Source organism: Lithobates pipiens, unplaced genomic scaffold (assembly GCF_037356315.1).
Source record: "Lithobates pipiens isolate NorthernLeopardFrog02 unplaced genomic scaffold, aLitPip1_a1.2 Scaffold_10, whole genome shotgun sequence".
Taxonomy (NCBI): Eukaryota; Metazoa; Chordata; class Amphibia; order Anura; family Ranidae; genus Lithobates; species Lithobates pipiens.
Genome location: NW_027507686.1, coordinates 223,497,290 through 223,511,914, shown reverse-complemented (window position 1 = coordinate 223,511,914; position 14,625 = coordinate 223,497,290). Strand labels below are relative to the sequence as shown.

Below are 14,625 nucleotides of genomic sequence, written 5' to 3'. Positions count from 1 at the left end.
GGGGCCACACTGACTGGTTCCTAATTGTCAGTGGGGAACAAGCTGTCAGTGACATCCACCATTGAAAACCAGAAGCCACTTAACTGTTGGCTCAAAGGCAGAACATCTATATATGTAGGTATTCTCAGAGTGATACCTTGCACTAAAGGTGTTTATTTACGGGCTGCAGGTGGGAAGGGGTTAAACCAACTTTGCATGATCTAGGATTTCCCTTTAGAGATGCGGTTTCAGCATGTCATAGAAATCAGAATTTTGAAAGCTAAACTGTGATTGGTTGCGCTCAGTCTGTATTACTGTATTAATAAACAACCTGTATAATATGACTTTGTGCAACTTGCAGCTATGGCAACTTCGAAAATACCCAGACATGCTGAGAATAATCATCTTTCCACATATGAGTCGCCTAAGGACTTTATTCAGCCTCCCAGCTGGGATCTCTTCATTCTTTCTGAAATGAACTTGGATTCACAGACACCCTCTTGACTATCCCGTTGTTCAATTTCAAATGATATCTGTGTCACCTGAATGGAAAATCCATCTTCTGTGTGCTAGCTCATGCTTTCCATAACAGAAGTGTTTCTTCAAGTCAGTCAGTCAAGTTCAACTGTCAGGGCATTTTCAGGATCCAGCAGACAGACTTAGATCTGTACCCTGCTCCTCCTCTTCCCCTCTGATCAGTAGATGTGACCCCCTTTCAATTTTCCAGGCTATCTTTAGCCACCCTTTGCTTTTCAAATTGTTCCAATGGCCTTATTGTATGATATATCCCAAGGGTCAACAACCTTTTTTACATTACAGGTGTCAATTTACAAGCATTAGACCACCAGTGTGCAACAGCTCAGATCATCCCCAGTTCTTACACCATCAGAGCTCAGATCATCCCCACTTCTTACACCATCAGAGCTCAGATAATCCCCAGTTCTTGTACCATCAGAGCTCAGATCATCCCCACTTCTTGTACCATCAGAGCTCAGATCATCCCCAGTTCTTGTGCCATCAGAGCTCAGATCATCTCCAGTTCTTGTACCATCAGAGCTCAGATCATCCCCACTTCTTACACCATCAGAGCTCAGATAATCCCCACTTCTTGTACCATCAGAGCTCAGATCATCCCCAGTTCTTACACCATCAGAGCTCAGATCATCCCCAGTTCTTGTACCATCAGAGTTCAGATAATCCCCACTTCTTACACCATCAGAGCTCAGATAATCCCCAGTTCTTGTACCATCAGAGCTCAGATCATCCCCACTTCTTACACCATCAGAGCTCAGATCATCCCCACTTCTTACACCATCAGAGCTCAGATAATCCCCACTTCTTACACCATCAGAGCTCAGATAATCCCCAGTTCTTGTACCATCAGAGCTCAGATCATCTCCAGTTCTTGTACCATCAGAGCTCAGATCATCCCCAGTTCTTGTACCATCAGAGCTCAGATCATCCCCACTTCTTACACCATCAGAGCTCAGATAATCCCCACTTCTTGTACCATCAGAGCTCAGATCATCCCCAGTTCTTACACCATCAGAGCTCAGATCATCCCCAGTTCTTGTACCATCAGAGTTCAGATAATCCCCACTTCTTACACCATCAGAGCTCAGATAATCCCCACTTCTTGTACCATCAGAGCTCAGATCATCCCCAGTTCTTGTACCATCAGAGCTCAGATAATCCCCAGTTCTTACACCATCAGAGCTCAGATCATCCCCAGTTCTTACACCATCAGAGCTCAGATCATCCCCAGTTCTTACACCATCAGAGCTCAGATCATCCCCAGTTCTTACACCATCAGAGCTCAGATCATCCCCAGTTCTTGTACCATCAGAGCTCAGATCATCCCCAGTTCTTGTACCATCAGAGCTCAGATCATCCCCAGTTCTTGTACCATCAGAGCTCAGATCATCCCCAGTTCTTTTACCATCAGAGCTCAGATAATCCCCAGTTCTTACACCATCAGACCTCAGATCATCCCCAGTTCTTGTACCATCAGAGCTCAGATCATCCCCAGTTCTTACACCAACAGAGCTCAGATCATCCCCAGTTCTTACACCATCAGAGCTCAGATCATCCCCAGTTCTTGTACCATCAGAGCTCAGATAATCCCCACTTCTTACACCATCAGACCTCAGATCATCCCCAGTTCCTGCACCTTAAGAGCTCAGATCAGCCACAATTTCTGCACTTTCTGAGCTCAGATAAATACCAGTTCACATTCAGGTTTCACATTTGACCATATTTCTGCACCTTTCGAGTATAAATCAGCCCCAATTCCTGAACTCTCAGACATTGGATCAGCCCAATTCCTGCACCTTTAGACCTCAGTTAGCCTCACTCCCTGCATCTTCAGAGCTCACATTACACCAAAATCATGGACATTTCAGATCTCCGATCAGATCTTCAGACTGCAGATCAGCGTCACTTACTATACCTTCAGAATTCAGATCAGACCCAATTCATGCACCTTCAGACCTTCAATTAGACCCAATTCAAACATCTGCAGATGTCAGAGCAACTTAATTGCACCTTCAGACCCATTATAAGCCCCGATTCCTGCACTTTCAGAGCTCAGATCATCAACCCTAATCCCTGCACCTTCAGACCTCAGATCAATCCTATTTCCTGCATCTTCAGACCTCAGATCAGCCCTGATTCCTGTATGTTCAGATTTCATATTAAACCCAATTCTTGCACCTTTAGATCAGCCCCAATTCCTGAACTCTCAGACCTCAGATCAGCCCAATTGCTGTACCTTCAGAACTCACTTCAGGCCATCTATCCTCTAGCTGTTGGTTCCACAGAAAGGAAGAAGGGAGTAGGCTTCTTAACATAACAAAATCTGCAGCTGCAGATAGACCTATGCTAGTACTGGGATGAGGGCCAGACCTAACCGTTAGTAATATCTCATAGGCCTTTCTTAAATGTCATGGAAGTTAGTAGATCAATCATTTAGGCCAGGCTTTGCAATTGGCAGTCTAGTTAGCTGTCACTTACAGCCTATATCAACAGTACTATATTTGTAGGGAGCAAACGCCCACAGGAGGATGCTCCAGCCCACTGGTGGGCCTGTCCAAGCCTGGACACTTGCTAATGATCTTCTTGGTGTGCTGAAAAAGTCATTGTGTGCCTTACCTGACTCAGGTGCCCTAAGTTGCCTATCCCTGATATGGCACATAAAAAAAATAGGTTAGTTTACAAATACAGATTGTGCTGACCCTTTACAAAAGGTGTTCCCCAGCATGTGTTGCTTTGGAGCTGCTTGGAAGCACTGGTAAACCAGATCAGTGTGAAAAGGACACAACTGTATTAGCATTGGCAACACCCTCCTACACTGCCACAATACTGTCACTGGGCATCATCAAGTGAAACTCCTCTATATCTACATACTCCTTCTGCCCTCCTACTGGTTCCCCCAAACATTTCACCTACCTTTTTACCTCAACACCCTACCATGATGTGAGACAAAGGTTCCCATATGGGTTACATTACAACGCCTCCAACTGTTCAATATTCCAAAGAAAGAAAATCAACTTTTCAATCAAAATTCGTTTTTTTCAACCTTTCCTAATTATTGGCAAGGTAGGAAAAGTTACAATCCGGGGGAATGAAGATATTAGGCTAAAATCCGAACACATATGACAAAAAAGATTTAATTTCATTTAGAAATGAAATAATAATGAAATGACCAGCGACTATCTGGAGTCTACTGTACTGTAGACCTCTGAATGGCTGTGGGAAGAGCAGAACTCTGAGACAATCAGGCTCTACTGCATGCACATGTGCCAAAAAACAACATGCTATCTGATGGAGAGAGGAAAGAGATGAGCTCATCACTCTAATGCTCTAATTACAGGCTCTGGGCAGGGGACGTGACCAAGCTGTATGAGTTGTCTTCAGTAAAGAAAAGTCAAGTCTCTAGGCTGGCTGTGCTATGTGGTAAGGGCTGTTTAAATTTCAGGACTGGGTGGACAGAAATCCAAACATTTTAGCAGGTAAAACAGCTCCCGTATATACAGTGCACCCCCTAGGGAGCCACAAATGAACTATGGGGAGTAGTGTGGGTGATACTGCAACCACTGCAGGAGTGCCAGCAAGGGATGGAGCTCGTCCCAGCTCCTGGTGTCACTGGAAGGAAGAGGGGAAAGATCCCTGTTGCTGCACATCCACTGAGTCCTATGGTAGTATGAGAGAGACAACCTCGGCCTGGGCTCCCACCAGGCCACACACCCAACGCGTTTCACTTAGCCCCCCAGAGCTGAATAAATATTCAAGGCCGCTCCCCCTATCCTTCGCCCACTAGATCTAGAACATTCTCAAATGTCCCAGTGAACAGGGGGAGGCACCAGAGAGTTGTCAGGATGAGTCAACCAGCCCTGAACTCTATGACTAAGCACAATATCCCGTGTGAAACGCATCAGTGGCTGTGCAGTTAGTCTATATTGCCCTGTGATGCTTTGATATCCATTTTTTAATAAAGGTGAACTTTTTTGGAGTGCGGTTATCCAGCGTTCTATTTCTTCCATTATCTCTGTTGCCAGCAAACCAGCACCCTGCCTGATTGCAGAGACAGTTTTTCTTAGGAGAGGTGATTACTTTGGAGCGGTGCACTCCCACAGCCCTGAACTCTTGTAAACCCTGACCCAGATTCCATCCATAGCTCCAGCTTAGCCCTGAGGTAAACTATGTTTTTACTTACACTAAATTCTAACGATACTTCTAGCACACACTAGAGGGTGCTATATATATATATATATATATTATACAGTATCTCGCAAAGTGAGTACACCCCTCACATTTGTAAATATTTTATTATATCTTTACATGTGACAACACTGAAGAAATTACACTTTGCTACAATGTAAAGTAGTGAGTGTACAGCTTGTATAACAGTGTAAATTTGCTGTCCCCTCAAAATAACTCAACACACAGCCATTAATGTCTAAACCGCTGGCAAAAAAGTGAGTACACCCCTAAATGAAAATGTCCAACTTGGGCCCAATTAGCCATTTTCCCTCCCCGGTGTCATGTGACTTGTTAGTGTTACAAGATCTCAGGTGTGAATGGGGAGCAGGTGTGTTAAATTTGGTGTTATCGCTCTCACGCTCTCATACTGGAAGTTCAACATGGCACCTCATGGCAAAGAACTCTCTGAGGATCTGAAAAAAAGAATTGTTGTTCTACATAAAGATGGCCTAAGCTATAAGAATATTGGCAAGACCCTGAAACTGGGTTAAGGCAGTGCTGGAAAATAATGGTGGCCACACAAAATATTGACACTTTGGGCCCAATTTGGACATTTTTACTTAGGGGTGTACTCACTTTTGTTTCCAGCGGTTTAGACATTAATGGCTGTGTGTTGAGTTATTTTGAGGGGACAGTAAATTTACACTGTTATACAAGCTGTACACTCACTACTTTAAAATTGTAATTTCTTCAGTGTTGTCACATGAAAAGATATAATAAAATATTTACAAAAATATGAGAGGTGTACTCACTTTTGTGAGATACTGTATATACAGGGATTTTTTTTCTCAGAGAATAGGTATAGGAACTCCCCCCTGCTGAGTCACTTCTTGTCTCAGCCTGCCTACCCACCTCCAAGAACCATCCCTTGGTTCTACCCTCTGCCCACCTCCCAGTAGAACCCCTTTTAGAGAATACAGAGCCAAGTTTCATTTTGTGGGGCTAATTAATTTGTATGGAATTTGTTAATGTAGTAAAATAGTTCCCCCACAGCCAGCAGCAATAGACCGCCACCCCCACTGCAACAATAGATTTGTCCAGAAATAAAATACCACCCCAGCAGCAACAAAAGATCTCTGAGCAGCCAGCATCAATAGATTTTCCTGCAGCTAGCAACAATAGATTAGTGACCAGCAGCAATAGACCTTCCCAGCAACAGCAGACCGCCATGTAAAAATAGATCCCCTCCTGCAACAATAGATCCCCCAGCAGTTAGCATTAATAGACCCCAGCACACCCCAACAACCTTTGCCATTACATACATTCAGTGGTGGAAGTGCCGGAACTGAGTTCTTCCACATTCCCGTTGAAAAAAAGCCCTGTATACAGTATATTTCAACTGTGTATTTAGCCTTGGATTTCTTTAAGGTGCATGATTTATTTTTCTTTATTCAGTCCTTTGAACATTTGTGTTGAAAAATAATCAATACAATTCTCAACAATACTGTTTTTTTTTTTTAGTCCTTTGTATAACATCAAACATTCTATTGAGTTAAAAACAAAAGCATTTCTGTGTACAAAAAGATTAGACAGACTCTAACAAGCATTATAAAAAATACGATATATACAGTATTATATATATATATATATATATTAGAGTTGCACGATTCTGGCCAAAATGAGAATCACAATTTTCTTGCTTAGAATAAAAAGATCACCATTCTCTCACAATTCTCGTGACGTAAAATCTTTCACATCATACAAAAAAAAAAAAAAAAAATGGGCTAACTTTACTGATTTTAATTCATTAAAGTAATTTTTTCCAAAAAAATTGCATTTGAAAGACCACTGCGCAAATACAGTGACATAAAATATTGCAACAACCACCATTTTATTCTCTAGGGTGTCTACTAAAAAAAAAATATATATATATATATATAATGTTTGGGGGTTCTAAGTAATTTTCTAGCAAAAAAAAAAAGATTTTAACTTGAAACCAGCAAATGTCAGAAAAAGGTTTAGTGTTTAAGTGGTTAAACTTTTTTTTCACTTACACACAAAGTCTATTCAATTAACAAATTGTTACAATGTTTACACTCAAGTTCAACTGATAAAGAATATTTTGATTCTTGGCAGACTGGGTTTTTCTCTTCCTTTCTTTTGAGGGCTGTTGCTTCAGAAGAGCAGAGAGAATTCTTTGCATAGAAAGAATCTGGAAATTGATGATTAAAGCGGAGGTCCACCCTAAAGTGGACCTTCCGCTCATCGGAACCCTCCCCCCCTCCAGTGCCACAATCGGCACCTTTCAGGGGGGAGGGGGGTGCAGTTACCTGGATAATCCAGGTAACTGCACCCACTTCCGGGATAGCTCTCTGCGGAAAGGGGCGTAACTTACGCCCCTTTCCGCAAGTGCCCGCCCCTTCCCGCAAGTGCCCCGCTGCCTGCTGGAAAACACACAGATCCCAGGGCCAGCGGGGACCGTCCTCATTGCGCAGCGCGGCTCGCGCATGCGCAGTAGGGAACCGGGAAATGAAGCCGAAAGGCTCCATTTCCTGATTCCCATACCCAAGATGGCGGCGGCAGCACTCGAATGTCGATCTAGAGATCGGCTTCGGGTGCCGACATCGCGGGCGCGCTGGACAGGTAAGTGTCACTATTTTAAAAGTCAGCAGCTGCAGTATTTGTAGCTGCTGGCTTTTAAAAAAAAAAAAAAAACGCGGAGTCCCGGTGGACTCCCGCTTTAATCGTGCAGCTCTAATATACATATATACATATATATATATATATATATATATATATATATATATATATAAGCAGTTTTACCCACCAAAGGATTTGTATTTTCATCCATCCACAGTACAACCAGCCAGTGACCTAACTTTATTCTACTGCAGTTACCCAGCAAAGCTTGGTCATCTCTCTCCCCGCAGCCTGTGACTGGACAGTAAAGGAACAGAAGCAGACTGGCAAGGTAATCCCTTTCCTCTATTCTCCAGTTTGCATGTTGAATTTTGGCACAAATAGTTAAAGTGGTTGTAAATCCTTTACAACCACTTTACCTACAGGTAAGCCTAGATTAAGGCTTACCTGTAGGTGCAAGAAATATCTCCCAAACCTAAAAGGTTTAGGAGATATTTGCAGAAATAGCCGCAGTGATGTCTACGCCGCATGCACCATAGACACCGGGCACAGGTGCACTGAGCATGCCACTTCTAACGCCGATCATGCTGTTAGTGGCGGCACCAGCGTGCATGCGCGGGAGTGACGTAATCGCAGCTTCAGCCAGTCACAGTGCCGGAGCCGCGATACCTGGAAGTCACTCCGGGATAGATGACGGCATTGGAGGAGGCGAACGAGGGTCGCTTCGGGGCTTCAAGCTCAGGTAAGTTATTCATAATGAGCTAGTATGCTATGCACACTAGCTCTTCATGCCTTTGCCTTGCAGGATGTATTTTTTTATTTTTTTTCCCCGCTTTACTTCCTCTTTAAAGAGGAGCTGCACCTAAAAAAAAAATATTAAAAGCCAGCAGCTACTAATATTGCAGCTGCTGACTTTTAATAATATCACACTTACCTGTCCCAGGTTCCAGCGATGTCGGCGGCAGATAACGAGCGATCGCTCGTCTCGCTGCAGCCACCGCCGCCATCCTCTGTCAGGGAATCGGGAAGTGAAGCATGAGGGCTTCACTGCCCGGTTCCCTACTGCGCATGCGCGAGTTGCGCTGCGCTTCTCTTATGGTCCCCCGCTGTGTCTCTGGGAACTGTGTGTTTCCCAGAACACAACGGGGGGCGGGGCCATGCGGGGGTGGGCGGAGCCATGCGGCGGTCTGGCCGGAAGTGGGTGCAGATACCTGGATTATCCAGGTAACTGCACCCCCCTCCCCCCCGAAAGGTGCCGATTGTGGCACCGGAGGGGGGGAGGGATAATACTAGCGGAACTTCCCCTTTAGGGTGAAGAACCGCTTTAAATAACACTACTTTGGTCACCTTGCTACCGTGCCTGTGATTGGACAGTGAAAGAGCAGCAACAGACTGATGAGATCATCTCTCTGCTTTCTCTTTCAGCTATTGTACAGGCATTTACAAAAGGCTGAAATCAGGTAAACATTAATTATTAACACTAGTTACATTTAAAACACATTTAAAGCCAAACTCCAGGCAACTAAAAAACGATCGTCAGTCTAGGCCACAGTGATGGCGAACCTTGGCACCCTGATGTTTTGGAACTACATTTCCCATGATACTCATCTACACTGCAGAGTGCCTGAGCATCATGGGAAATATAGTTTCAAAACATCTGGGGTGCCAAGGTTCGCCATCACTGTTAGGTAAAATGTAATTAAAATGAAAGGAAAAAAAGATTTATTTACCCAATCCTCTGCTCCTCCCCGCCGCTAGACTGGTCCTCGCAGCCAAGGAACGAGCCGCCGGAGTGTAGGGGATCGCGATCTGTTGGGAAAAGATCCGGTAAGTAAAAGCGTTTCTCCTCTCCCCTAGACAAAACCAACAATTGACCCTTGCAGTGCGGACACAGCCCCAATGCCAGCGATCGTTTCTAGTTTTCCCGCAGTTGGGCTTTAATGATTGTTTAAATATATTTTTAACTGCCTGGCCTCCTGCTTTAACATTTTGCTGCCATATTTTTTACATGTAAAATAAAACAAACATTACAGACATTGAAAATTCACTAAACACATAACAAATTATATATATATATATATATATATATATATATATATATATATATATATATTTTAAAACAAAGGACACCTAGAATGAACAGAAAGTATTATTGTTTTCATGCATCCTCTGACCCTAAGGCTCGGTTCACACAGGGGGCGACACGACTTGCCGTGCCGCGACCTGCCGCGACCTCAGCGGCGACTTGCAAATGACTTCTGTATAGAAGTCAATGCAAGTCGCCCGAGGTCGCCCAAAAGTAGTACAGGAACCTTTTCCTGTACTACTCGAGTCGCTCCTCTTAGAACGGTTCCTTAGTACAGAATGGGGGCGACTTGTCAGGTCGCGGCACGGCAAGTCGTGTCGCCTCGTGTCGCCCCCTGTGTGAACCGAGCCTGACACTAAAGTTGTCAAAGTCAATAATAATAATAAAAAAAAAAAAAATATGAATATACTAAAATTATTTTTAGTGCACACAATATAATCTTCAAAAATGTAATTAAATAAAAATATGAGATTGTGTCACCTTAATAAGTACCACATTTTTTAAAATTGAGTTTTTAGAACAGTGTAAAACAAGGATACCTAAAACAATAATATTGGACACACCGAATCCTCTACAACTCATCAGCTTAGTGTTAAATTAAAACAATGATCCTAACATGATTATTCTAACCTTTAAAGCTGGTCCTACATTATACATTCATTTTTTTTTTGCTCAATTTCCTTTAGATTTACCTTCAATTATCCTGATTCCTGACTGATTGCATACAAAGTGAAAGTATATAGGTTTGATCTTATATTATATGGTTTTGGTAAATCTAAAGTCCTCCTGCATTTTCTTCGTCGGGCATGTGAGATGCTAGAATACTACTAAAGTTGGCCACGCACTAGTGGAATTTCCTTCAAAATGTTTAATTTTAAAGTGGTTGTAAATCCTCATGATTTTTCACCTCAATACATCCTATGAATTAAGGTGAAAAAACTTCTGGCAGTCACCCCCCCCCCCCCCATCCCACCGTTTTACTTACCTGAGCCCTGTATTTCCCATGGCGGAGACGCGCTGTCCCTCTCTGCACGGGGTCTCAGCTCTTGATTGGATAGATTGATAGCAGCGCAGCCATTGGTTCCCCCTGCTGTCAATCAAATACAATGACATGGGCACTGGGGGCGGGGCCGAGTCCAGCATTCGTGTCTATAGACTTTGAATGCTGGACTAAGAAGTGCATCCGCAAGGTAACCTCCCACGAGAGCCACCGAGGGACCCCAGAAGTCAAGGATCGGGGCCACTCTGTGCAAAAGGAGCTGCACAGTGGAGGTAAGTCTGATATGTTTGTTATTTTAAATAAAAAAAAAAAACCTTTACAATCACTTTAAGGTTTTTCACCTTAATGCATTCTATGCTACAGCTCCCCCTCCAGATCCCCCCTTTTTCTTATCTGTGCCCAATCCAATCCAGCCACATGCACGAGAGCAGCATCTCTCGCCGCTGTATCCCTCCTCATTGGACAGATTGATAGCAGTGGGAGCCATTGGCTCCTAGGTTGTGCTTACTCACTGTGGGGGAGGTGCAAAGAAGACAAAGATTTGTGCTTTGCTTAGAAGAAACACAGGATGCATACAGTACCTTCCCTTCGAACAGAATGACAATCTGCCTTGTTTACATAGGCAGATTGTCATTCTGCCTGTGTAAACAGGACATTGAGCCTGCTGTGTGTAATACTAGGTAAGTTATCTGGAGCAGAGCGGCTGCCCTGTTGCAATAAATATACACTGGGCGGTCCGCAACTGGTTAAGCAGCTTAGCTCATTTCTTCCTTGCCCTTGCGTGGTCTATGATCTCCAGTGCGTTCCTTCCTGTGTTCCTGTGTATGATTTGGCCTGGCTGACTTCCCTTTCAATTCCTGTTCCTGATTTTTGCTTCTTACTATGCTGACTTCTGGTTTCCTGACCCCGGCTCGTCTGATCACCCACTCTGGCATCCAAACCCTATTTTCTGTTTTTGTCTACCTTTCCAGTGTTACTTTTGTTATTTCATTAAAGGTCTGATGGTTTTCCTGGCGGAATTCCGCTCAAGCTGTCTTGCCTACACACAGTCACACCAAATTGTGGCCATCAAGAATGCAGTGACGTACAACACGTACAACTAGAAAAAGGAAATTCAATAGCCAGTAGCCAATAAGTTCCATCTCGTAGTTGAATCTGAGCTTGCGTGAGTTTTTGCGCGTGTCGGAATTGCATACACACGATCGGAATTTCCTTTGGGAAAATTGAGAAAATGCTCTCAATTTTTTGCTGGCGGGAATTCGGCCAGCTAAATTCCGATGGAGCATACACACGGTCGTATTTTCCGATTAAAAGCTCTCATCGGTCTTTTGCTTGCCGAAATTCCAATAGTGTGTATGCGGCATTAGAGGTCTTTTAAAAGTGATTATTAGGTGATTAAGAACATCAAATATATATCCAACACCTTTTAAGGGAAAGGCTGCCCCTTTATCAGGGCTTGATTGCCAGCAGTTCATAGTGCTACAACGCGTTTCTGTTTTGCTTTCATCTATCTATTACAGGTTCTTGCAGTAAAACCAAGGAAGCTTAGACTTCTGTAGTGTATCAATGCTTTACTGAACAGCAAAGCTGCACATACAAACTGTAGGATACACAATACAACACAACTCATACCTTACAAAAATATGCCTACAAATAGCATGTACAATATGTACGCATTAAGTAAACTAAACAGTGTACGCTGCATTTGTGCACATACCACCAAAAACATAAATGTGTTTTATTGGGATTTTATGTGATAGACTAACACAAAGAGGCACATAATTGTGAAGTGGAAGAAAATGGTAAATAGTTTTCATTTTTTTTTACAAATAAATATGTGAAAAGTGTGGCATGCATTTGTATGGCGCCCCCTAGAGTCAATACTTTGTAGAACCACTTTTCCCTGTAATTACAGCTGCAAGTCTTTTTGGAGCTGTCTCTACCAGCTTTTCTCATCTAGAGAGTGACATTTTTGCCCATTCTTCTTTGTAAAATAGCTCAAACTCTGTCAGATTGGATGGAGAGTAGGGATGAGCTTCGTGTTCGAGTCGAACGCATGTTCGACTCGAACATCGGTCGTTCGTGCGTTCGCCGAATTCCGAACGTTTGGGCCGTTCGCGGCAAAATTCGTGTGGCCCACAATGCACTGCGATGGCGCAATGCATTGCTGTCTCACGATTGGCCAAGCATGCACTGTGACCCCGCATGCTTGGCCAATCGCAGCGCCAGCAGCGAGGAGAGCCATGGTTGGCCACAGGCATCCTGCCTGTGGCCAATCATAGCTCAGGCTGTGTAGTGCACGCCCCACACTATATAAGGCCGCCATTAAGGCAGCCTCGTGCAGTGTGTTGGCGTCTGAAGCAGTGGGTGTTCTGTGTACCTTCAACACAGTTACACACCACTCGTTTTTGGCTGATTTACTATCTTGCTCTTGTGTAGTGGTTACTGTCTGTGCCCTGACCGCAGTATACACCACTATATTCACCTCACCTATATAGCTAGTGATCTAGCTTTAATAATAGAGCTTGCAGTCAGTAGTGTTAGTGCGTGCTGTCTGCGTGCTCTGTACCCAGTACATACCACTATATACACCTACATAGCTGTTCTCTATTTGAGCCCGATTGTCATCTGCAGGAGTTATTGGAAGTTGTGTGTGCTTCCAGCACAGCACAGTATACATCTGTATATACCCCTTTAACTCTGCTGTTTTCTGGTTATTGTCTGCGTGCCCTGACCGCAGTATACACCGTGATATTCACCTCACCTATATAGCTAGTGGTCCATCTTTAACAATAGAGCTTGCAGTCAGTAGTGTCACTCAGGAGATAGTGCGTGCTGTGTGCGTGCTCTGTACCCAGTACATACCGCTATAATCCACCTACATAGCTGTTCTCTATTTGGGCCCGATTGTCATCTGCAGGAGTTATTGGAAGTTGTGTGTGCTTCCAGCACAGCACAGTATACATCTGTATATACCCCTTTAACTCTGCTGTTCTATAAAAAAGGCATCTGCAGGAGTTAGTGGGTGTTGTGTGCCTCCAGCACAATATAAACTACCCAACTACTGTTTTACCCAACTCCCTTCAGGCCATTACCATGTCTGGAAGACCAGCAAGGAGAGGCAGACAGGCGCGAGCCGATAAAAGAGGGCAAGCAGGCTCTGTGTCTAGAGACAACAGTGCTGGTCGTGGACGCGGTGCATTGTCATCAGCACGTGGCCATGGGACATGCTTGTCCTTCTTTTCTGCAGCTGGACATGTTGAACCGCAACATGCCAACGACTTGGTAGAGTGGATGACCAAGCCCTCTTCATCCTCCTCATCCTCTCTCACCCAGTCTCAGGGTAGTAGAAAAGCAGCTGCCAACACATCGTCGTCCCTCCTCTCAATGTCATCATCAGTGACTCCTTCCCTAGACCCACCACGTCCTCCTGAGGAGTCTCCTGAACTCTTTGAGCACAGTGTTGGGTACATGCTCCAGGAGGATGCCCAGTGTTTGGTGGGCTCTGATGATGACACTCAGCTAGAGGAAGGCAGTAGCGTGAGCGCAGAGAGAGGATGCTCAAGAAGCACAGCAATCTGGCAGTCATGTTCCACAAGCTGCAGCATACTGCCAGGTTTGCTACAGCGATGAAGAGGGAGGGGATGATGAGGGCACTGACTCCACGTGGGTGCCTGGAAGGAGGGAGGAGGAGGAGGAGGCACATGTCCAACGAGGCAGGATGCCCTCCGGGGGCCAGCTTAGGGGCAGCACACCGACTGAATCACACCGCAGAGCTCCGCCTGCGCAGAGAGCTCCCTCTGCGCGTTATTCTAAAAGTTCTTTGGTGTGGGCCTTTTTTGAGACGAGTGCATCAGATCGCACCGCTGCTATTTGCAACATATGTCTCAAGCGTATCTCACGTGACCAAAACATCAGCCGCTTGGGCACCACATGCTTGACCAGACATATGTTGACCTGCCATGCAGCTTGTTGGCAAGCATACCTCAAAGACCCACACCAAAGAACAAAGCGGACCTCTCCTTGCTCCTCATCAGCTGGCATCTCCAACCCCACTAGACCTTCAGTCCTCTCTGAAACCTGCTCTGAGAGGAATGAAGGTGTAGAATTAGGTGTGTCACAGCCAAGTGCTTCCGGGAACTCTGCTAGTGGTACATCCACGTCCGATTATAGCAGGCAAATGTCCCTGCCCCAGCTGCTGGACCGGCGGAAGAAATTT

The 14,625-nt window shown here is 44.6% G+C and overlaps 1 protein-coding gene across 1 annotated transcript in view; it reads right to left on the bottom strand.

Moving 5' to 3' along the window:
• The window catches only part of CHST1 (carbohydrate sulfotransferase 1), a 110,141-nt gene that overhangs the window by 66,541 nt on the left and 28,975 nt on the right, over positions 1-14,625 (bottom strand). The window contains exon 2 of the mRNA XM_077462013.1: positions 9,051-9,129. The gene's annotated coding sequence lies outside the window, so the exon portion shown is untranslated. The remainder of the gene's footprint in view (positions 1-9,050; positions 9,130-14,625) is intronic.